Source organism: Equus asinus, unplaced genomic scaffold (assembly GCF_041296235.1).
Source record: "Equus asinus isolate D_3611 breed Donkey unplaced genomic scaffold, EquAss-T2T_v2 contig_307, whole genome shotgun sequence".
Taxonomy (NCBI): domain Eukaryota; kingdom Metazoa; phylum Chordata; class Mammalia; order Perissodactyla; family Equidae; genus Equus; species Equus asinus.
Window position 1 is genome coordinate 406,538 of NW_027224969.1, and position 12,761 is coordinate 419,298.

The 12,761-nt window shown below is 52.6% G+C and overlaps 1 long non-coding RNA gene across 2 annotated transcripts; it reads left to right on the top strand.

The window, feature by feature from the left end:
* Positions 1-5,291: 5,291 nt before the first annotated feature.
* Positions 5,292-11,109, top strand: LOC139043620 (uncharacterized). 2 transcript variants are annotated; one of them, XR_011500694.1, is made up of 3 exons: positions 5,292-5,492; positions 6,007-6,235; positions 6,531-11,109. It is a non-coding gene; the product is annotated as an uncharacterized lncRNA (long non-coding RNA). The 2 variants fall into 2 exon arrangements; XR_011500695.1 differs by having other exon boundaries at positions 6,535-11,109.
* The last annotated feature ends 1,652 nt before the right edge of the window (positions 11,110-12,761 follow it).

Genomic DNA, 12,761 nt, shown 5'->3' on the forward strand with positions numbered 1-12,761 from the left:
AGGCCACTGCAGCTACTAACATGGTAAGTGAGGGAATTATTTCTCCACTGAGCCACTGGATGAGAAGAAAAACTTTCCCATCTCTTCTGTGAAGACACAGCCTCAATGGAGACTAGAGCAAGTGAGTGTGAATGCTGGGAAGATTATTTCCACACCCATCCCTCACCTGCTGCACGCCTAACAGGGTGGTGAACATAATGGACACCAATATTTCCCAGGGTGTTTAGAGGATCCAGGCCCGAAGGAGAAACCCGACCACTTGGCAAAAGAGGGATCAATCCAGGAATGAGAGCAAGTCCCTTCTCACCTGTTGTGTCATTGTCAGGAGCTCAGCTGCCACCCGTCCTCCTCTGTGTCTCATCCAGGAACAGTTTGAAAACTAAGCAGATAAAGCTGATGAAAAAGAAGGAAGTCATGAGAATCCAGTCTTTAAAACAAAAGAGAGACCACATAGGTAGGGAGTATCGCTGGATACACCAGGCACGAACCCCTGAACATTCACCTGGGAGTGGCCCCCACCCAGCCCAACCCACAGGAATGCCCTGTGAGTGAAGACCAGCAGGGAGACCCTCTCCCCTCCCAGGGTCAAAAGTAAGAAGGCTTTGGTGACTTCGCACATAGGAAGATAGCAATATCCCCATTTTACAGATAACAAAATGAGCATCGGGGGTGTTATGGGCTGGACTGTGTCCCCCTAACTCACATGTTGAAGTGCCAAGCCCCACTGTGTCTGTATTTAGAGACAGAGTCTTTAAAGAGCTAATGAACATTAAATGAGGTCCTCTGGGTGGGGCCCTAACCATAAGACTGGTGTCCTTGTAAGAAGAGGAAGACACACAGAGGAAAGACCATGTGAGGACGTGGTGAGAAGGCAGCTGTCTGCAAGCCAAGGAGAGAGGTCTCTGGAGAAACCAACCCTGCTGACATCTTGATCAACTTTCAGCCTCCAGAATTGCGAGAAAATACATTTCTGTTATTTAAGCCCAGTTTGTAGTATTTGGTTAAGGCAGCCCTTGCCAAATAATAATAGTTTTAGACTTTAATTAGACCTCCTGTTCATAGTTGTTATTTAATTTTTAATTCCTAGGATTAAAACCATATCCTAGGAAACCCTCACAATTGTCACATGGGGATTCTTGTCTCCACAGCAGCACACCACTCTGGAATTTATGGGTTAATAATTCTTGGTTAGGTGCACCCGATTGCTTCTCCAACACCACCCCAGCCCTTTAGAGCCCCCACCCTCCCTGCTGTGCCCTGCCACCACTCTCTGGATGCACCTGCCTTCAGTCCCCTTGGCTCCTCCACATGTGGGATTCAGATAACATCAGAAATTCAGCCCTAGCTCTGCTTAACATGGCCTCGGACATGTGGCCAGGCTCCTGTGGTATCTCTTTTTTTTTTTTTTTTTTAGGAAGATTAGCCCTGAGCTAACATCTGCTGCCAATCCTCCTCTTTTTGCTGAGGAAGACTGGCCCTGAGCTAACATCCATGACCACCTTCATCTAGTTAATATGTGGGACACCTCCCACAGCATGGCTTGCCAAGCAGTGCCCTGTCCGCACCCGGGATCCAAACCAGCAAACCCTGGGCTGTCAAAGCAGAATGTGCGAACTTAACCTCTGCGCCACCGGGCCGGCCCCTGTAGTATCTTTTTAGTGGTGAGTGGAACGATCTAAGGACTCATGTCAGTGACTCTCATTACACAAGTCAGGCACTAACCCCTCTCACCCAGGGAAGAAGGAGGAGTGCACACATCACAAGTCTAGTCGTGTCCCACAGTCCCCACAGGGCGGACAGGCGGAGCAAACAGAGAGTGCAGGAGTTTAATTTGGGGGAATTGAGTTGACTCCTGCAGATATCTTAGTGAAATGCTAGCTAGAGTTCCGTCTTAGTCATTAGCATTGGCAGAAACATTCTTCACCTCACAATTTACGTATATACATATATATTTGTAAACTATAAAGTACCACCTAAATCAATATTTTTTTAAAAGATTGGCACTGGAGCTAACATCTGTTGCCAATCTTCTTCTTCTCCCCAAAGCCCCCCAGTATGTAGTTGTATGTTCTAGTGGTGGGTGCCTTTGCTTGTGCTATGTGGGACGCCACCTCAGCATGGCTTGATGAGCAGTGCCATCTCCGTGTCCAGGATCCAAACCGGTGAAATCCTGGGTCACTGAAGTGGAGCACACAAACTTAACCACCTGGCCACGGGGCTGGCCCTAAATCAATATTAATCATTAACTACTGCAAGGTCAAATACTGATAATGTGTCAGGAACAAGGATGGCTTAAAACACTTTGACCCTGGAGGTCCCAAAAAGAGAAAACATTTCTCGTAGCTTTAATTGAAACCCTGCGATGGGGATTTACATGTATTTGCTTCTTTAACCTCTACCATAACCCTGCTAGTTATAGACAAGTTATTCATTTTATAAGTGACATGAGCTAGGTTCAGAAAGCTTGATTAAAATGACAAAATCATGAGGCTAGAAAATGACAGAGCCAGAACTTAAACTTAGCTCTGCCTGTCTCTGAATCTCAAATTCCTAAACCCGGTGGTCTTGAGGGGTGGCCCCCAGACTCTAGCTTTACCTGGATATGTCACCTCTCAGATCAGTGATCAGAGACACCTCTTCTTATCACAGTGCTTCCCAGTGCAGCCTATTTACACAGTCTTCCATGCCCAGGTTCTCCCACCGCAGGGGTCCTCAAGGGTGCTCAACCAACTTCCCCAAATCAGCCGCAACTTTCCTCTGCTTTACATGTCAGTTTCACCACGCAAAAAAGTCTCAGGCCCCTCTGACCTTTCAGCATGGCTGATGACCAAGCCTCAAGCCCACAGGATAATACTATCTCCCCATCCCACAGCTGCATCTGTCATAGCCCCCACTGGGTTTTATAACTGACATTTATCACTTGACCCAGGTGGCTGGGACAGCTGGCCTCCTTTGGACAAAGCAGGCAAGCTGCAGGGTGCTCCTCTCCTACTGCCCCGCATGTATGCACTCACGGAGAGGGCCAGGGGAGGGCCAGTATCAGCTCACAGTCACAGATTTCTCACAAGGTTAGTGCCTTAGGGAATAGGAGAGCATGGCTTTCCTGACTCCAGAGTTGAGGGCAGTACCTGCTGATGGAAGGGCATGCCTGATGAGTTCCCTGTCTGTTCCCTAGGGTGTCTGCCTTGTGTGGTCACACTCCTTTGGCAAGCTGTTCTCGGCCTTGTGACTTGACGAAGTCTTTCCCTCTCTGGGTGTCAAAAGATTCATTTGTGATGAGAGGCAGTGTCTGTCAGAAGAACAAATGAGGCCTGGAATGAACCATCAGGCAGAGGGACAGCTTGACTGACTCTGCGGTCTGTTGCAGGCAAAGAGGGTGAGAAAACCACCACTGCCAAACAATGCAAATGGGCCCTTGGAAAAGTAGAAGGGGATGTGAGGCACAGCTGAGGGAAATGGGGACCACTGCCTTCACTGGCAAATGATCACTGGAAGAGTGTGCCCCACACCATCAGAGCCCTGCTGACCCGATACTCAGCCATCGTGAGGGTCACTGCGAGGCCACAGGCACCAGTCACAAGGCGTGTGTAGTTGGAGTGATGGGCTTAAATAAAGGCAAGAGGGCTCCTAAAGGGGTGAGAGTCAGCAGGAACTTTGGGAAAGGTCAGGGACTTGGGGATGGTGTGAGTGGTCCATGACACTCTCCTCAGATTCCCAAGATGCCAGGTGTCTGGATTACAGCCACCTCCACACCCCACCAAAGCAGCCACTGCCACCCCCCCCACCCTTCCTCTCACCACTGCCAATAATATCTCAGCATAGGCCCAATAGAGCGGTGAAAGCTGGGTCCCCAGGTCACATCTGTGGCCTCTGAACCAGACCTGGTTTCATGGGGAAGGGGGGCATGAGGCAGGATGAAATCCACTGAGGCATGGGTGGTGAGGATCCCTGAGTCCCATTCCAGTGTATGGTCATGGCAACTGACAATCTCTGGACCACAAGACAGTCCTTCCAAGACCAGGCCAGAGGCAGCCCGTTCCCTGGTCCCAAAACCTGGGGTACCCAGCTCCTCCCAGGGCAACACAGGAAATGATGGAAGGCCTGTCTCACCACTCACATCCTTCTCCCCACCACTGCCGAGACAATCAACCTCCCTCAGGAGGAAGGACATGGTCGGCAAGGACCCGGATGAAGCTGGTGCTACCTCCCATGTCAGGCACATGACATGCACAGGAGCTTCCTCCCAAAACAGGGGCAATGACACCTCCCAGAAAACCTTCAGGACTCAGGGCCCTTTCCTCTGTCCTTGCCCCACTGACAGAGTCTTGGCCCAAATGAGTGGGACAGTCAGCCTCCTTTGGGTATATCAGGCAAGCCCTAGGGTGGTCTCCCTCCGCCCCTCCTCGGTAGACTCAGGGAGTGGGCCAGGAGAGGGCTTCTCTCAGCCCTTATTGTCAGGTATCTCCCAAGGGGAGCACCCTAGGCAGCAGCAATGCAGGCTTTCCTCAGTCCAGAGTGGAGGGTGGGAACCGCTGATAGGAGAGCATGCCTGTGGGTTTCCCCTTCGTTCCCTGGGTGGCATGCCTGTGCTGCCACACTCCTTTGGCAAGCCTTTCTCAGCCTTCTGACTTGACACAGCCTTTCCAACTCCTGGGGAAGAAAGGTTCATTCGTGATGAGAGGCTGTGTTTTTTCCAGCAATAAGTGAGGATGGGGATGAACCAGCTGGCACAGGGAGAGTCTTGCTGCCCTTCTGGGTCAGATGTGAGCAAACAGGGCTGGAAAATCTCTTCCAAGGAGGCAGCAGTGACCTGAGCGGAACAGGGGAAGGGGATGTGAAACACAGCTGAAGGAAAGCAGGCAAGCCAGAGTGCGCCTCCCCCTGTGCCCTGTGGCTGTGCACTCAGGGAAAGAGCCAGGAGAAGGTGTCTCTCCGCCCTTATTCTAGGATTTCTGGCAAGGGTAGTGCCCCAGGCAGCAGGACATCAGGCTTGTCTGACTCCTGGAGCTGAGGGTGAGTCCTGCTGAGGGAAGAGCTTGCATGGAGGGCTCCTGGTTTGCTCCCTAGGTGGCCTGTCTGCCTTGCCACACTACTGAGCAAGGCATTCTGGGACTTCTGAATAGACAGGGCCTTTCCTCCTCCTGGAGTCAAAGGGTTCATTTGTGATGTGGGGCTGTGATTTTTCTACCAGTCACTGAGGCCTGGAATGAGCCAGCTGGCAGAGAGACAGCCTGGGTGTCCTCCCCTAGTCGTTGTTGGAAAACAGGGTCAGAAGGCCTCCCCGTGAGAAGGCCAGCAGCCACCTGAGCCGAAGGTCAGAAGGGGAGGTGAGAAACAGGAGAAGGAAAGGTGGACCCTAGTTCACCTTTGAACATTTCTACCCCAGGAGGAGGGAAGACTGTGCCTAGTCTGTCAGAAGGCCTGGAGCTCCTTGCAAAGAAGAGCGGCACAGCAGACTGGCCACCTACGTAACGGATGGGGCATCCCCCCAGGTAAGTGCTTGCACTGGGAGGACCCACCCACATGCCACTCTGGGGCAGAGGGAGAGGAGAACCCTATAACTTGCCGACTTTCCCAAAGAGGGCCAGCCAACGCAGCCCCTCGAGCCAAGACGGTGTCCATGGGACTGCTAGGAAGGAAAGAGCCCTGGGTCCAGAAAGTTTTCGGTGAAGGGTCATCAGCTCTATCAGAGGTAGAAGCTGCTGGAATTCTGGTGTGCCCGACCTGGGAGCTGCTGCCCGCCGCACCCGGGTCCTTAGTGCCCTGCCTGGGCTCCCCAGGGAGGATGCCAGACTTAGTCTTGGCCTTGGCCTGAGGGATGCCTGCGGTGATGGGGGCGTTCCACAGTTGCCTGGGCTTCCCTGGGAGAGTCAGAGATCCCTGGGTGGTGGCCTTATGGAACGGGCCACCTCTGGCCAAGTCTAGGGGAGGGAGCCGCCTCAGGGTCGAGATGGGTGGTGGCCAGCATCATCCTCACCAGGAGCAGCCCTCGGGGATCTTTCGCAGGGATTGTGTCACGCCCCGCCTTCCCCGTCGGATGCTATCCTCCTGCACCCAGATCCAGGTTGGAGGCCACGGATGACGCCTGGAAACTGCCTTTCAGCACCCTGTCTGGCCTTCCCTGCGCCTTGTAGGGCAGCGGTGGGAGAAAAACCTGTAGGGACGGCTGGACGTTGGCTTCGTGGGCTGCCACGTGGGCATCCAGAATCTTGGGGACCTGAGGAGAGGAGGGCAGGTGCACCCATGGCCTCTCTACCTCCCCGACCTGACCTAGGGTTCTGACTGACTCTCACGACTGTGGGAGCCCTGCTCCCTGGCCTGAGGACCATTCCTCCCACTGTGCATGCACGGGTGGGAGGGAGGGGTGGGGGGAGGAATCCGGCCTCTGGCCTCACTGGGAGCCCCGCACTGGGTGGGGGGGATCTGGCGGGGTGGGGGCGCCCTCTGGCGGAGGCCCCGTGCAGCTGCCAGGGAGCTGGGGTTCCCACTTCCTTCAGGGCTTCTCATGACCCTTTCCCCTCTCTGCTCAGGTAGCTGCTTTCCTCCTTGGAAGAGGTTTTCTGGCCCTGTTTGCTCCCAACTGACCCAGAAGGGCAGCAAGACTCCCTGTGCCAGCTGGTTCATCCCCATCCTCACTTATTGCTGGAAAAAACACAGCCTCTCATCACAAATGAACCTTTCTTCCCCAGGAGTTGGGAAAGCTGTGTCAAGTCAGAAGGCTGAGAAAGGCTTGCCAAAGGAGTGTGGCAGCACAGGCATGCCACCCAGGGAACGAAGGGGAAACCCACAGGCATGCTCTCCTATCAGCGGTTCCCATCCTCCACTCTGGACTGAGGAAAGCCCGCATTCCTTCCGCCTAGGGTGCTCCCCTTGGGAGATACCTGACAAGAAGGGCTGAGAGAAGCCCTCTCCTGGCCCACTCCCTGAGTCCACCGAGGAGGGGCGGAGGGAGACCACCCTAGGGCTTGCCTGATATACCCAAAGGAGGCTGACTGTCCCACTCATTTGGGCCAAGACTCTGTCAGTGGGGCAAGGACAGAGAAAAGGGCCCTGAGTCCTGAAGGTTTTCTGGGAGGTGTCACTGGCCCTGCTGGGGGAGGGAGCCCCTGGGTGTGTCATGTGCCCGACATGGGAGGTAGTGCCTGCTTCATCTGGGTCCTTGCTAGCCATGCCCTGCGTCCCAAGGGAGGTTGATGGTCTCGGCAGTGGTGGGGAGAGGGATCTTCGTACCTCACAGAGACCTCCCCTAATCTAAGAGATGCCCTCTGAACTCAGAGAGACCTCTCCTGACCTCACAGAGCCCTCGCCTGACCTCAGAGACACCCCATCTGACCTCACCTGGATCTCCCCTGACCTCACAAAGAAACCCTCTCACCTCACAGAGACCTACCAAGACCTCACAGAGACCCCTTTCTGTCCTCAAAGGGCCCTCCTATGACCTCAAAGAGACCTACTCTGATGTCACATCCTCCGCTGAACTCATAGAGACCCCCTCTGACCTCACAGAGACATCCCCCTGACCTCACAGAGATGTCCAACATCACAGACACCCCATCTGATCTCATAGAGATGTCAAGTGACCTCAGAGACCACCTCTGACTACAGTGACCCCTTCTCTGACCTCAAAGAGAACCCTGGTGATGACACAGAAACATCCCCTGACATCATAGATTCCTCCCCTGAACTCAAAGACCTCCCTGACCCCAGAGACATCCCTGATCTCATAGAGACCTCCTGTGACCACACAGAGAACTCCTCTGAAATCACAAAGACTTCCTCTGACATCAAAGAGACGTTAGCTGACCTCAGAGACCTACTGTGACCTCACAGGGACCTCCCCTGACTTCACAGAGACCCCATTTGGCCTCACAGAGACCTCCTCTGTTCTCAAAGAGATGCCATCTGACCTCACAAACTCATCCTCTGGTTTCATAAAGACACACCCTGACCTCAAAGAGACCCCACAGAGACTTCCTCTGACATCACAGGGACCACCTTTGACATCACAAAGTCCTTCCTGACCTCACAGTGACCCCCTCTAACCAAACAGAGACCCCCCTGACCTCACAGAGACCTCCTTGATCTCACAGAGGTCTGCTCTGACCACACAGAGACCTCCCCTGACCTCACAGAGAGCCCTCTGACTTCACTGAGGCCTCCTCTGACCTTGCAGATAGCCCCTCTGACCATACACATACCTCCCTTGCCCTGATGATGACCCGCTCTGACACACGGAGACATCCCCTGATCTCACAGAGACCTCCATGACCTTGCTGAGACCCCATCTCACATCAAGAGACCTCCCTAACCTCACAGAGACCAACTGTGCCCTCACAAAGACCTCCCGTGACCTCACTGAGAAACCCTTTGACCTCACAGAGACCTCCCCACACCTCATAGAGACTCCCTCAGATGACACAGAGACCTCACATCACCTCACAGTGATGTCCTCTGGGCTAGCAGAGACCTCCTGCGAACTCAGATAGACCACTTTGACCTCAGAGAGAACTCCCCTGACCTAAAAGAGAACTCCCTGACCTAAAAGACCTCCCCTGACTGCACAGATACCTCCCCTGAGCTCACAGAGACCTCCCTGACCTCAGAGACCTCAGTGGCATCAGAGACCTCCACTGAACTCAGAGACATCAAGTGAGCACAAAGAGACCTCTCTGATCTCAAAGACACCTCCCTGACATCAAAGAGACCTGTGTGAGGTCACAGAGACATCCAGTGATGTCACAGAGACCACTCTGACCTCACAGAGACCTCATGTGACCTCACAGAGACCTCCAGTGACCTCAAAGAGACCATCTTTATCCTCAAAGAGACCTCTCCAACCTCACAGAGACATTCTCTGAACACACAGAGACCTCCCTGCCCTCTGAGACATTCTCTGATCTCACAGAAACCTCCCCTGACCTGGAATAGACCTCCCCTGTCTCACAGAGACCTTGCCTGACATCACAGATACCTCCCTGTCTTTGAGGACCGCTCCTGACCTCAGAAAGACACCCTCTGATCTCACAGAGACCTTCCCTGACCTATAGAGACCCACTTTTATCTCATAGAGACCTCCCCTGATGTCACATAGACCTCCCCTGAACTCACAGAGGCCTGCCTGAACTCACAGAGATCTCCTTGATCTCAGAGACCTCCCATGACCTCACAGATACCCACTCTGACCTCACACAGAGCTGATCTTGCCACACAGAACTTGGTCTGACTTCACAGAGACCTCCCCTGACATCACAACATGCTCTCTGACCTCACTGTGACAAGATCTAATCTCACAGAGACCTCTGATCTCACAGAGACCTCCTTGAAATCACAGAGGTCTCTCCTGACCTCACAGAGACCTCTCTGCCATCTGAGAAACACCCAGATCTCACAGAAATCTCCCCAGACATCAGATAGGCCTCCCTTCTCTCACAGAGACCTCGCCTACCATCAGAGACACATCTCTGTCCTCACAGACCTACCCTGACCTGAGAGACAGCCCCTCTGACCTCACAGAGATATCCCTTACTTCACAGAGACATCCTTGACTTCACAGAGACCTCTCCTACCTCACAGAGACTTTACTTGACTTCATAGACACACCATCTGGCCACAAAGAGACCTCCCCCTAACTCACAGAAAGCCCCTCTGACCTCATTGAGACCTCCCCTGGCCTCACAGATACACACTCTGATGTCACAGAGACCTCCCAAGACCTCACCGAGAACTCCCATGACCCCACAGAAACCACCTCTGACTCCACAGAGTACTCCCTGACCTCACAGAAGCCACAGCTGACATCAAGAGACCTCTCTGACCTCAGAGAGACAACCCTGACCTCAGAGAGACAACCCTGACCTCAGAGAGACATCCCCTTACATCACAGAGACCTACCCTGATCTCACAGAAACCTCCCCTTATATCATAGATATCTCCTCTGACCTCACAGAGAATTCCTCTGACAACACACAGACCTCTGCTGACCTCGGAGACCTCACATCCCCTCGCAGAAGCCTCCTTTGAACTCAGAGAACTCCCTTGATTTCAGAGATCTCCCTGACCTGACAGAGACCTCCCATGAAGACACAGAGAACTGTGGGGGACTGGAATTGGCCATCCCAAGATACGTCTCTTTAGCATGAGGATTATTTTGGGCTGGTTAATTTTAAAAACTGCAGACATGGGGGCTGGCCCGATGGCCAAGTGGTGAGTTTGCGCGCTCCTCTTCAGTGGCCCAGGGTTTTGCTAGTTTGAGTCCTGGGTGTGAACATGGCACCGCTCATCAAGCCATGCTGAGGCAGCATCCCACATGCCACAACTGGAAGGACCAACAACTAAGAATACACAGCTGTGTAGAGGGGCGCTTTGGGGAGAAAAAGGAAAAATAAAAAAAAATTTAAAAATCTTTCAAAAAACTGCAGACATGAGAGAAACTCTGAAAAGTAGAATTTACTTACCCTCTGTTAAGAGATATTTACATTTGTAAAGGAAATCTCCATCTGTAAAGATATCTCCCTTTCTGTACCAGGATGAAGGGGGATGACCTTATCTCTAGAAACTCTTATCAATGCAGAAGGCAAGGACTTATATCTGTATATAACCTTACTCTTGTGTACTGTGCTTTTCTGACAATCTCCCATAACTGACTCCCTCCACCCCCAACATCCTCCTTTGTCTTTAGCTGAAGATGGTATTTAAGGTGAGGTCTCTCCCATGTATACATGTTATAAAGCTTTAATTTTCTCCTGCTATTCTGTCTCATGTGAATTTAATTCATTGTACAGCCAGAAGGACCCAGAGTGGATGGAGGAAATGTCTTCCTCCCCTGCAGAACTCTGACCTCACAGAGATGACCCTGAACTCAGAGACCTGCATGGCCACCCAGAGACCTCCCCTGACATGAAAGACCACCCATGATCAAACAGAGACAACATCTGTCCTCACAGAGACTCCCTCTGACCTCACAGAGGCCTCCCCTGACCTAACAGAGAACTTCCCTGGCCACATGGCTCTCCCATGTGATCAGAGGCAACCCCTCTGACCTCACAGAGACCAAATCTGACCTCATAGAGACCTGCCCTGACCTCACAGAGACACCCACTTACCTCACAGAGACCCACCCCTGAACTCAGGGGGAGTGCCCCTGACCTCACAGATACCTCCCCTGACCTCACATATACCCCCTCTGACCTCACAGAGTCCTCCCTTGAATTCACAGTGACCCTGTCAGAACTGACAGGGACCTGCCCTTATCACTGACTAGTTGTCCTGAGGAACTCAAGAGTGGGTTTACAAGAATTTAACTTTTTCCAAATTTTTTCCTTTTGTTATGTTAAGAAGATGCCATCGCCAACCTCCTGGTGCCAGACCAGACCTTCCCACAAGAGCTACATGTATGACCTTTGCCTTATTTTTAATGCTAAGTTCTCTCCAGGAGGAGCGTAGGCCTTGTTACCATCACCTGCAGTGTGTGTGGAAGCATGCTTTCTATCTGAGTCTGTGCAAGAGGATACTCACCTCTCCCTTTTGAATATTCATTCCCCATCTGAAATAAATGTCCCTCCTTCCCTTTGTCTGGGGACACCATGACTCTGGAAATGATTCCTCATGGTCTCCTATTTGCTGCAAATATAGCTTACTTTGTGAGACAACTACTTCTGGTAGAGAGTCTGATGTAACTCACCAGGATGGAACGCGTTTTGCTTTCAGTAACAAATTGGCACCCAATATCGGGTTTGCCTCTTTGTGGTGCTCATGTTGCCAGCTTGATGTCTCCGCCCCCTCGGGAGACCCAGCAGCAGCTGCACTGAGCGCTTTGCTCTGTGGATCTTTCAATGGAGGTGAGTGGCGCCAACCGCACAGCATGGCTATAAGATTTATTTCTTTAAGTTGCCTCATAAAGTCTTCCTGTTAATGTCTGGCTTCAGGGTTTGAGTCCCATCTGGGGGTAGCCTGGCTCAGGGGAGTGAGAGTCCCCTCTGAATGGAAGGATTGCATGACCCAGCTACTCAGGATGGGACGATGCTTGGCTCTGGTGAAACAGGAGCAATCCCTGTTGACTAGTCTAGGGTTCCGGATCCCTCTGGAGAATGAATCTCCTCTGGAATGATGAGGTGGGGCTTTTAGGCTCCCCCCCGAAGTCACTGAGTCTGTCTTTGTGTTATGTCTGTGATCGGAGAGGGGTCCCCTTAGATGCGGTCAAGCCCCCTCTTGAGTTGGTGAGTCTGTTTTTTTGTCATTTGTTTTTGTTGAGGATGCTCGACATCAATCTTGTTTGTCCACAGTCTGGCTTTTCTGGACTCCTAGGTCTCTTTCCTTGCCCTCCCTATCACTGACCCCTGGGTGAAACCCAGTGTTCACCCAGTATTATTTTCCCTTTTCCGGCACTTGGTTCTGGCATGTCCGGCAGGTAGTTTCTGCGAATCAGGCACCTGGTTCTGGCGTATCCAACAGGTGGTTCTGGCGTGTCTGGCAGGTGGTTCCAGCATGCCTTGCAGGTGGTCCAGTCGTGTCTGGACCCTGGTTTTGGCGTGTGCGACACATGTTTCTGGAGTATCCGTCCGGTGATTCCAGTGCATCCAGCAGGTGGTTCTCGCAAATCTGGCAGGTGGTTCTGGCGTGTCCAGCAGTTGGTTCTGGCGTGTCGGGCACCTGGTTCCAGTGTGTCTGGCAGGTGGTTCCGGACCATCCGGCAGCAGGTTGTACTGTGTCCCCTACCTGATTCCCACGTGTGTGGGGGGTGGTTCCGGTGTGTCTTAATGGTG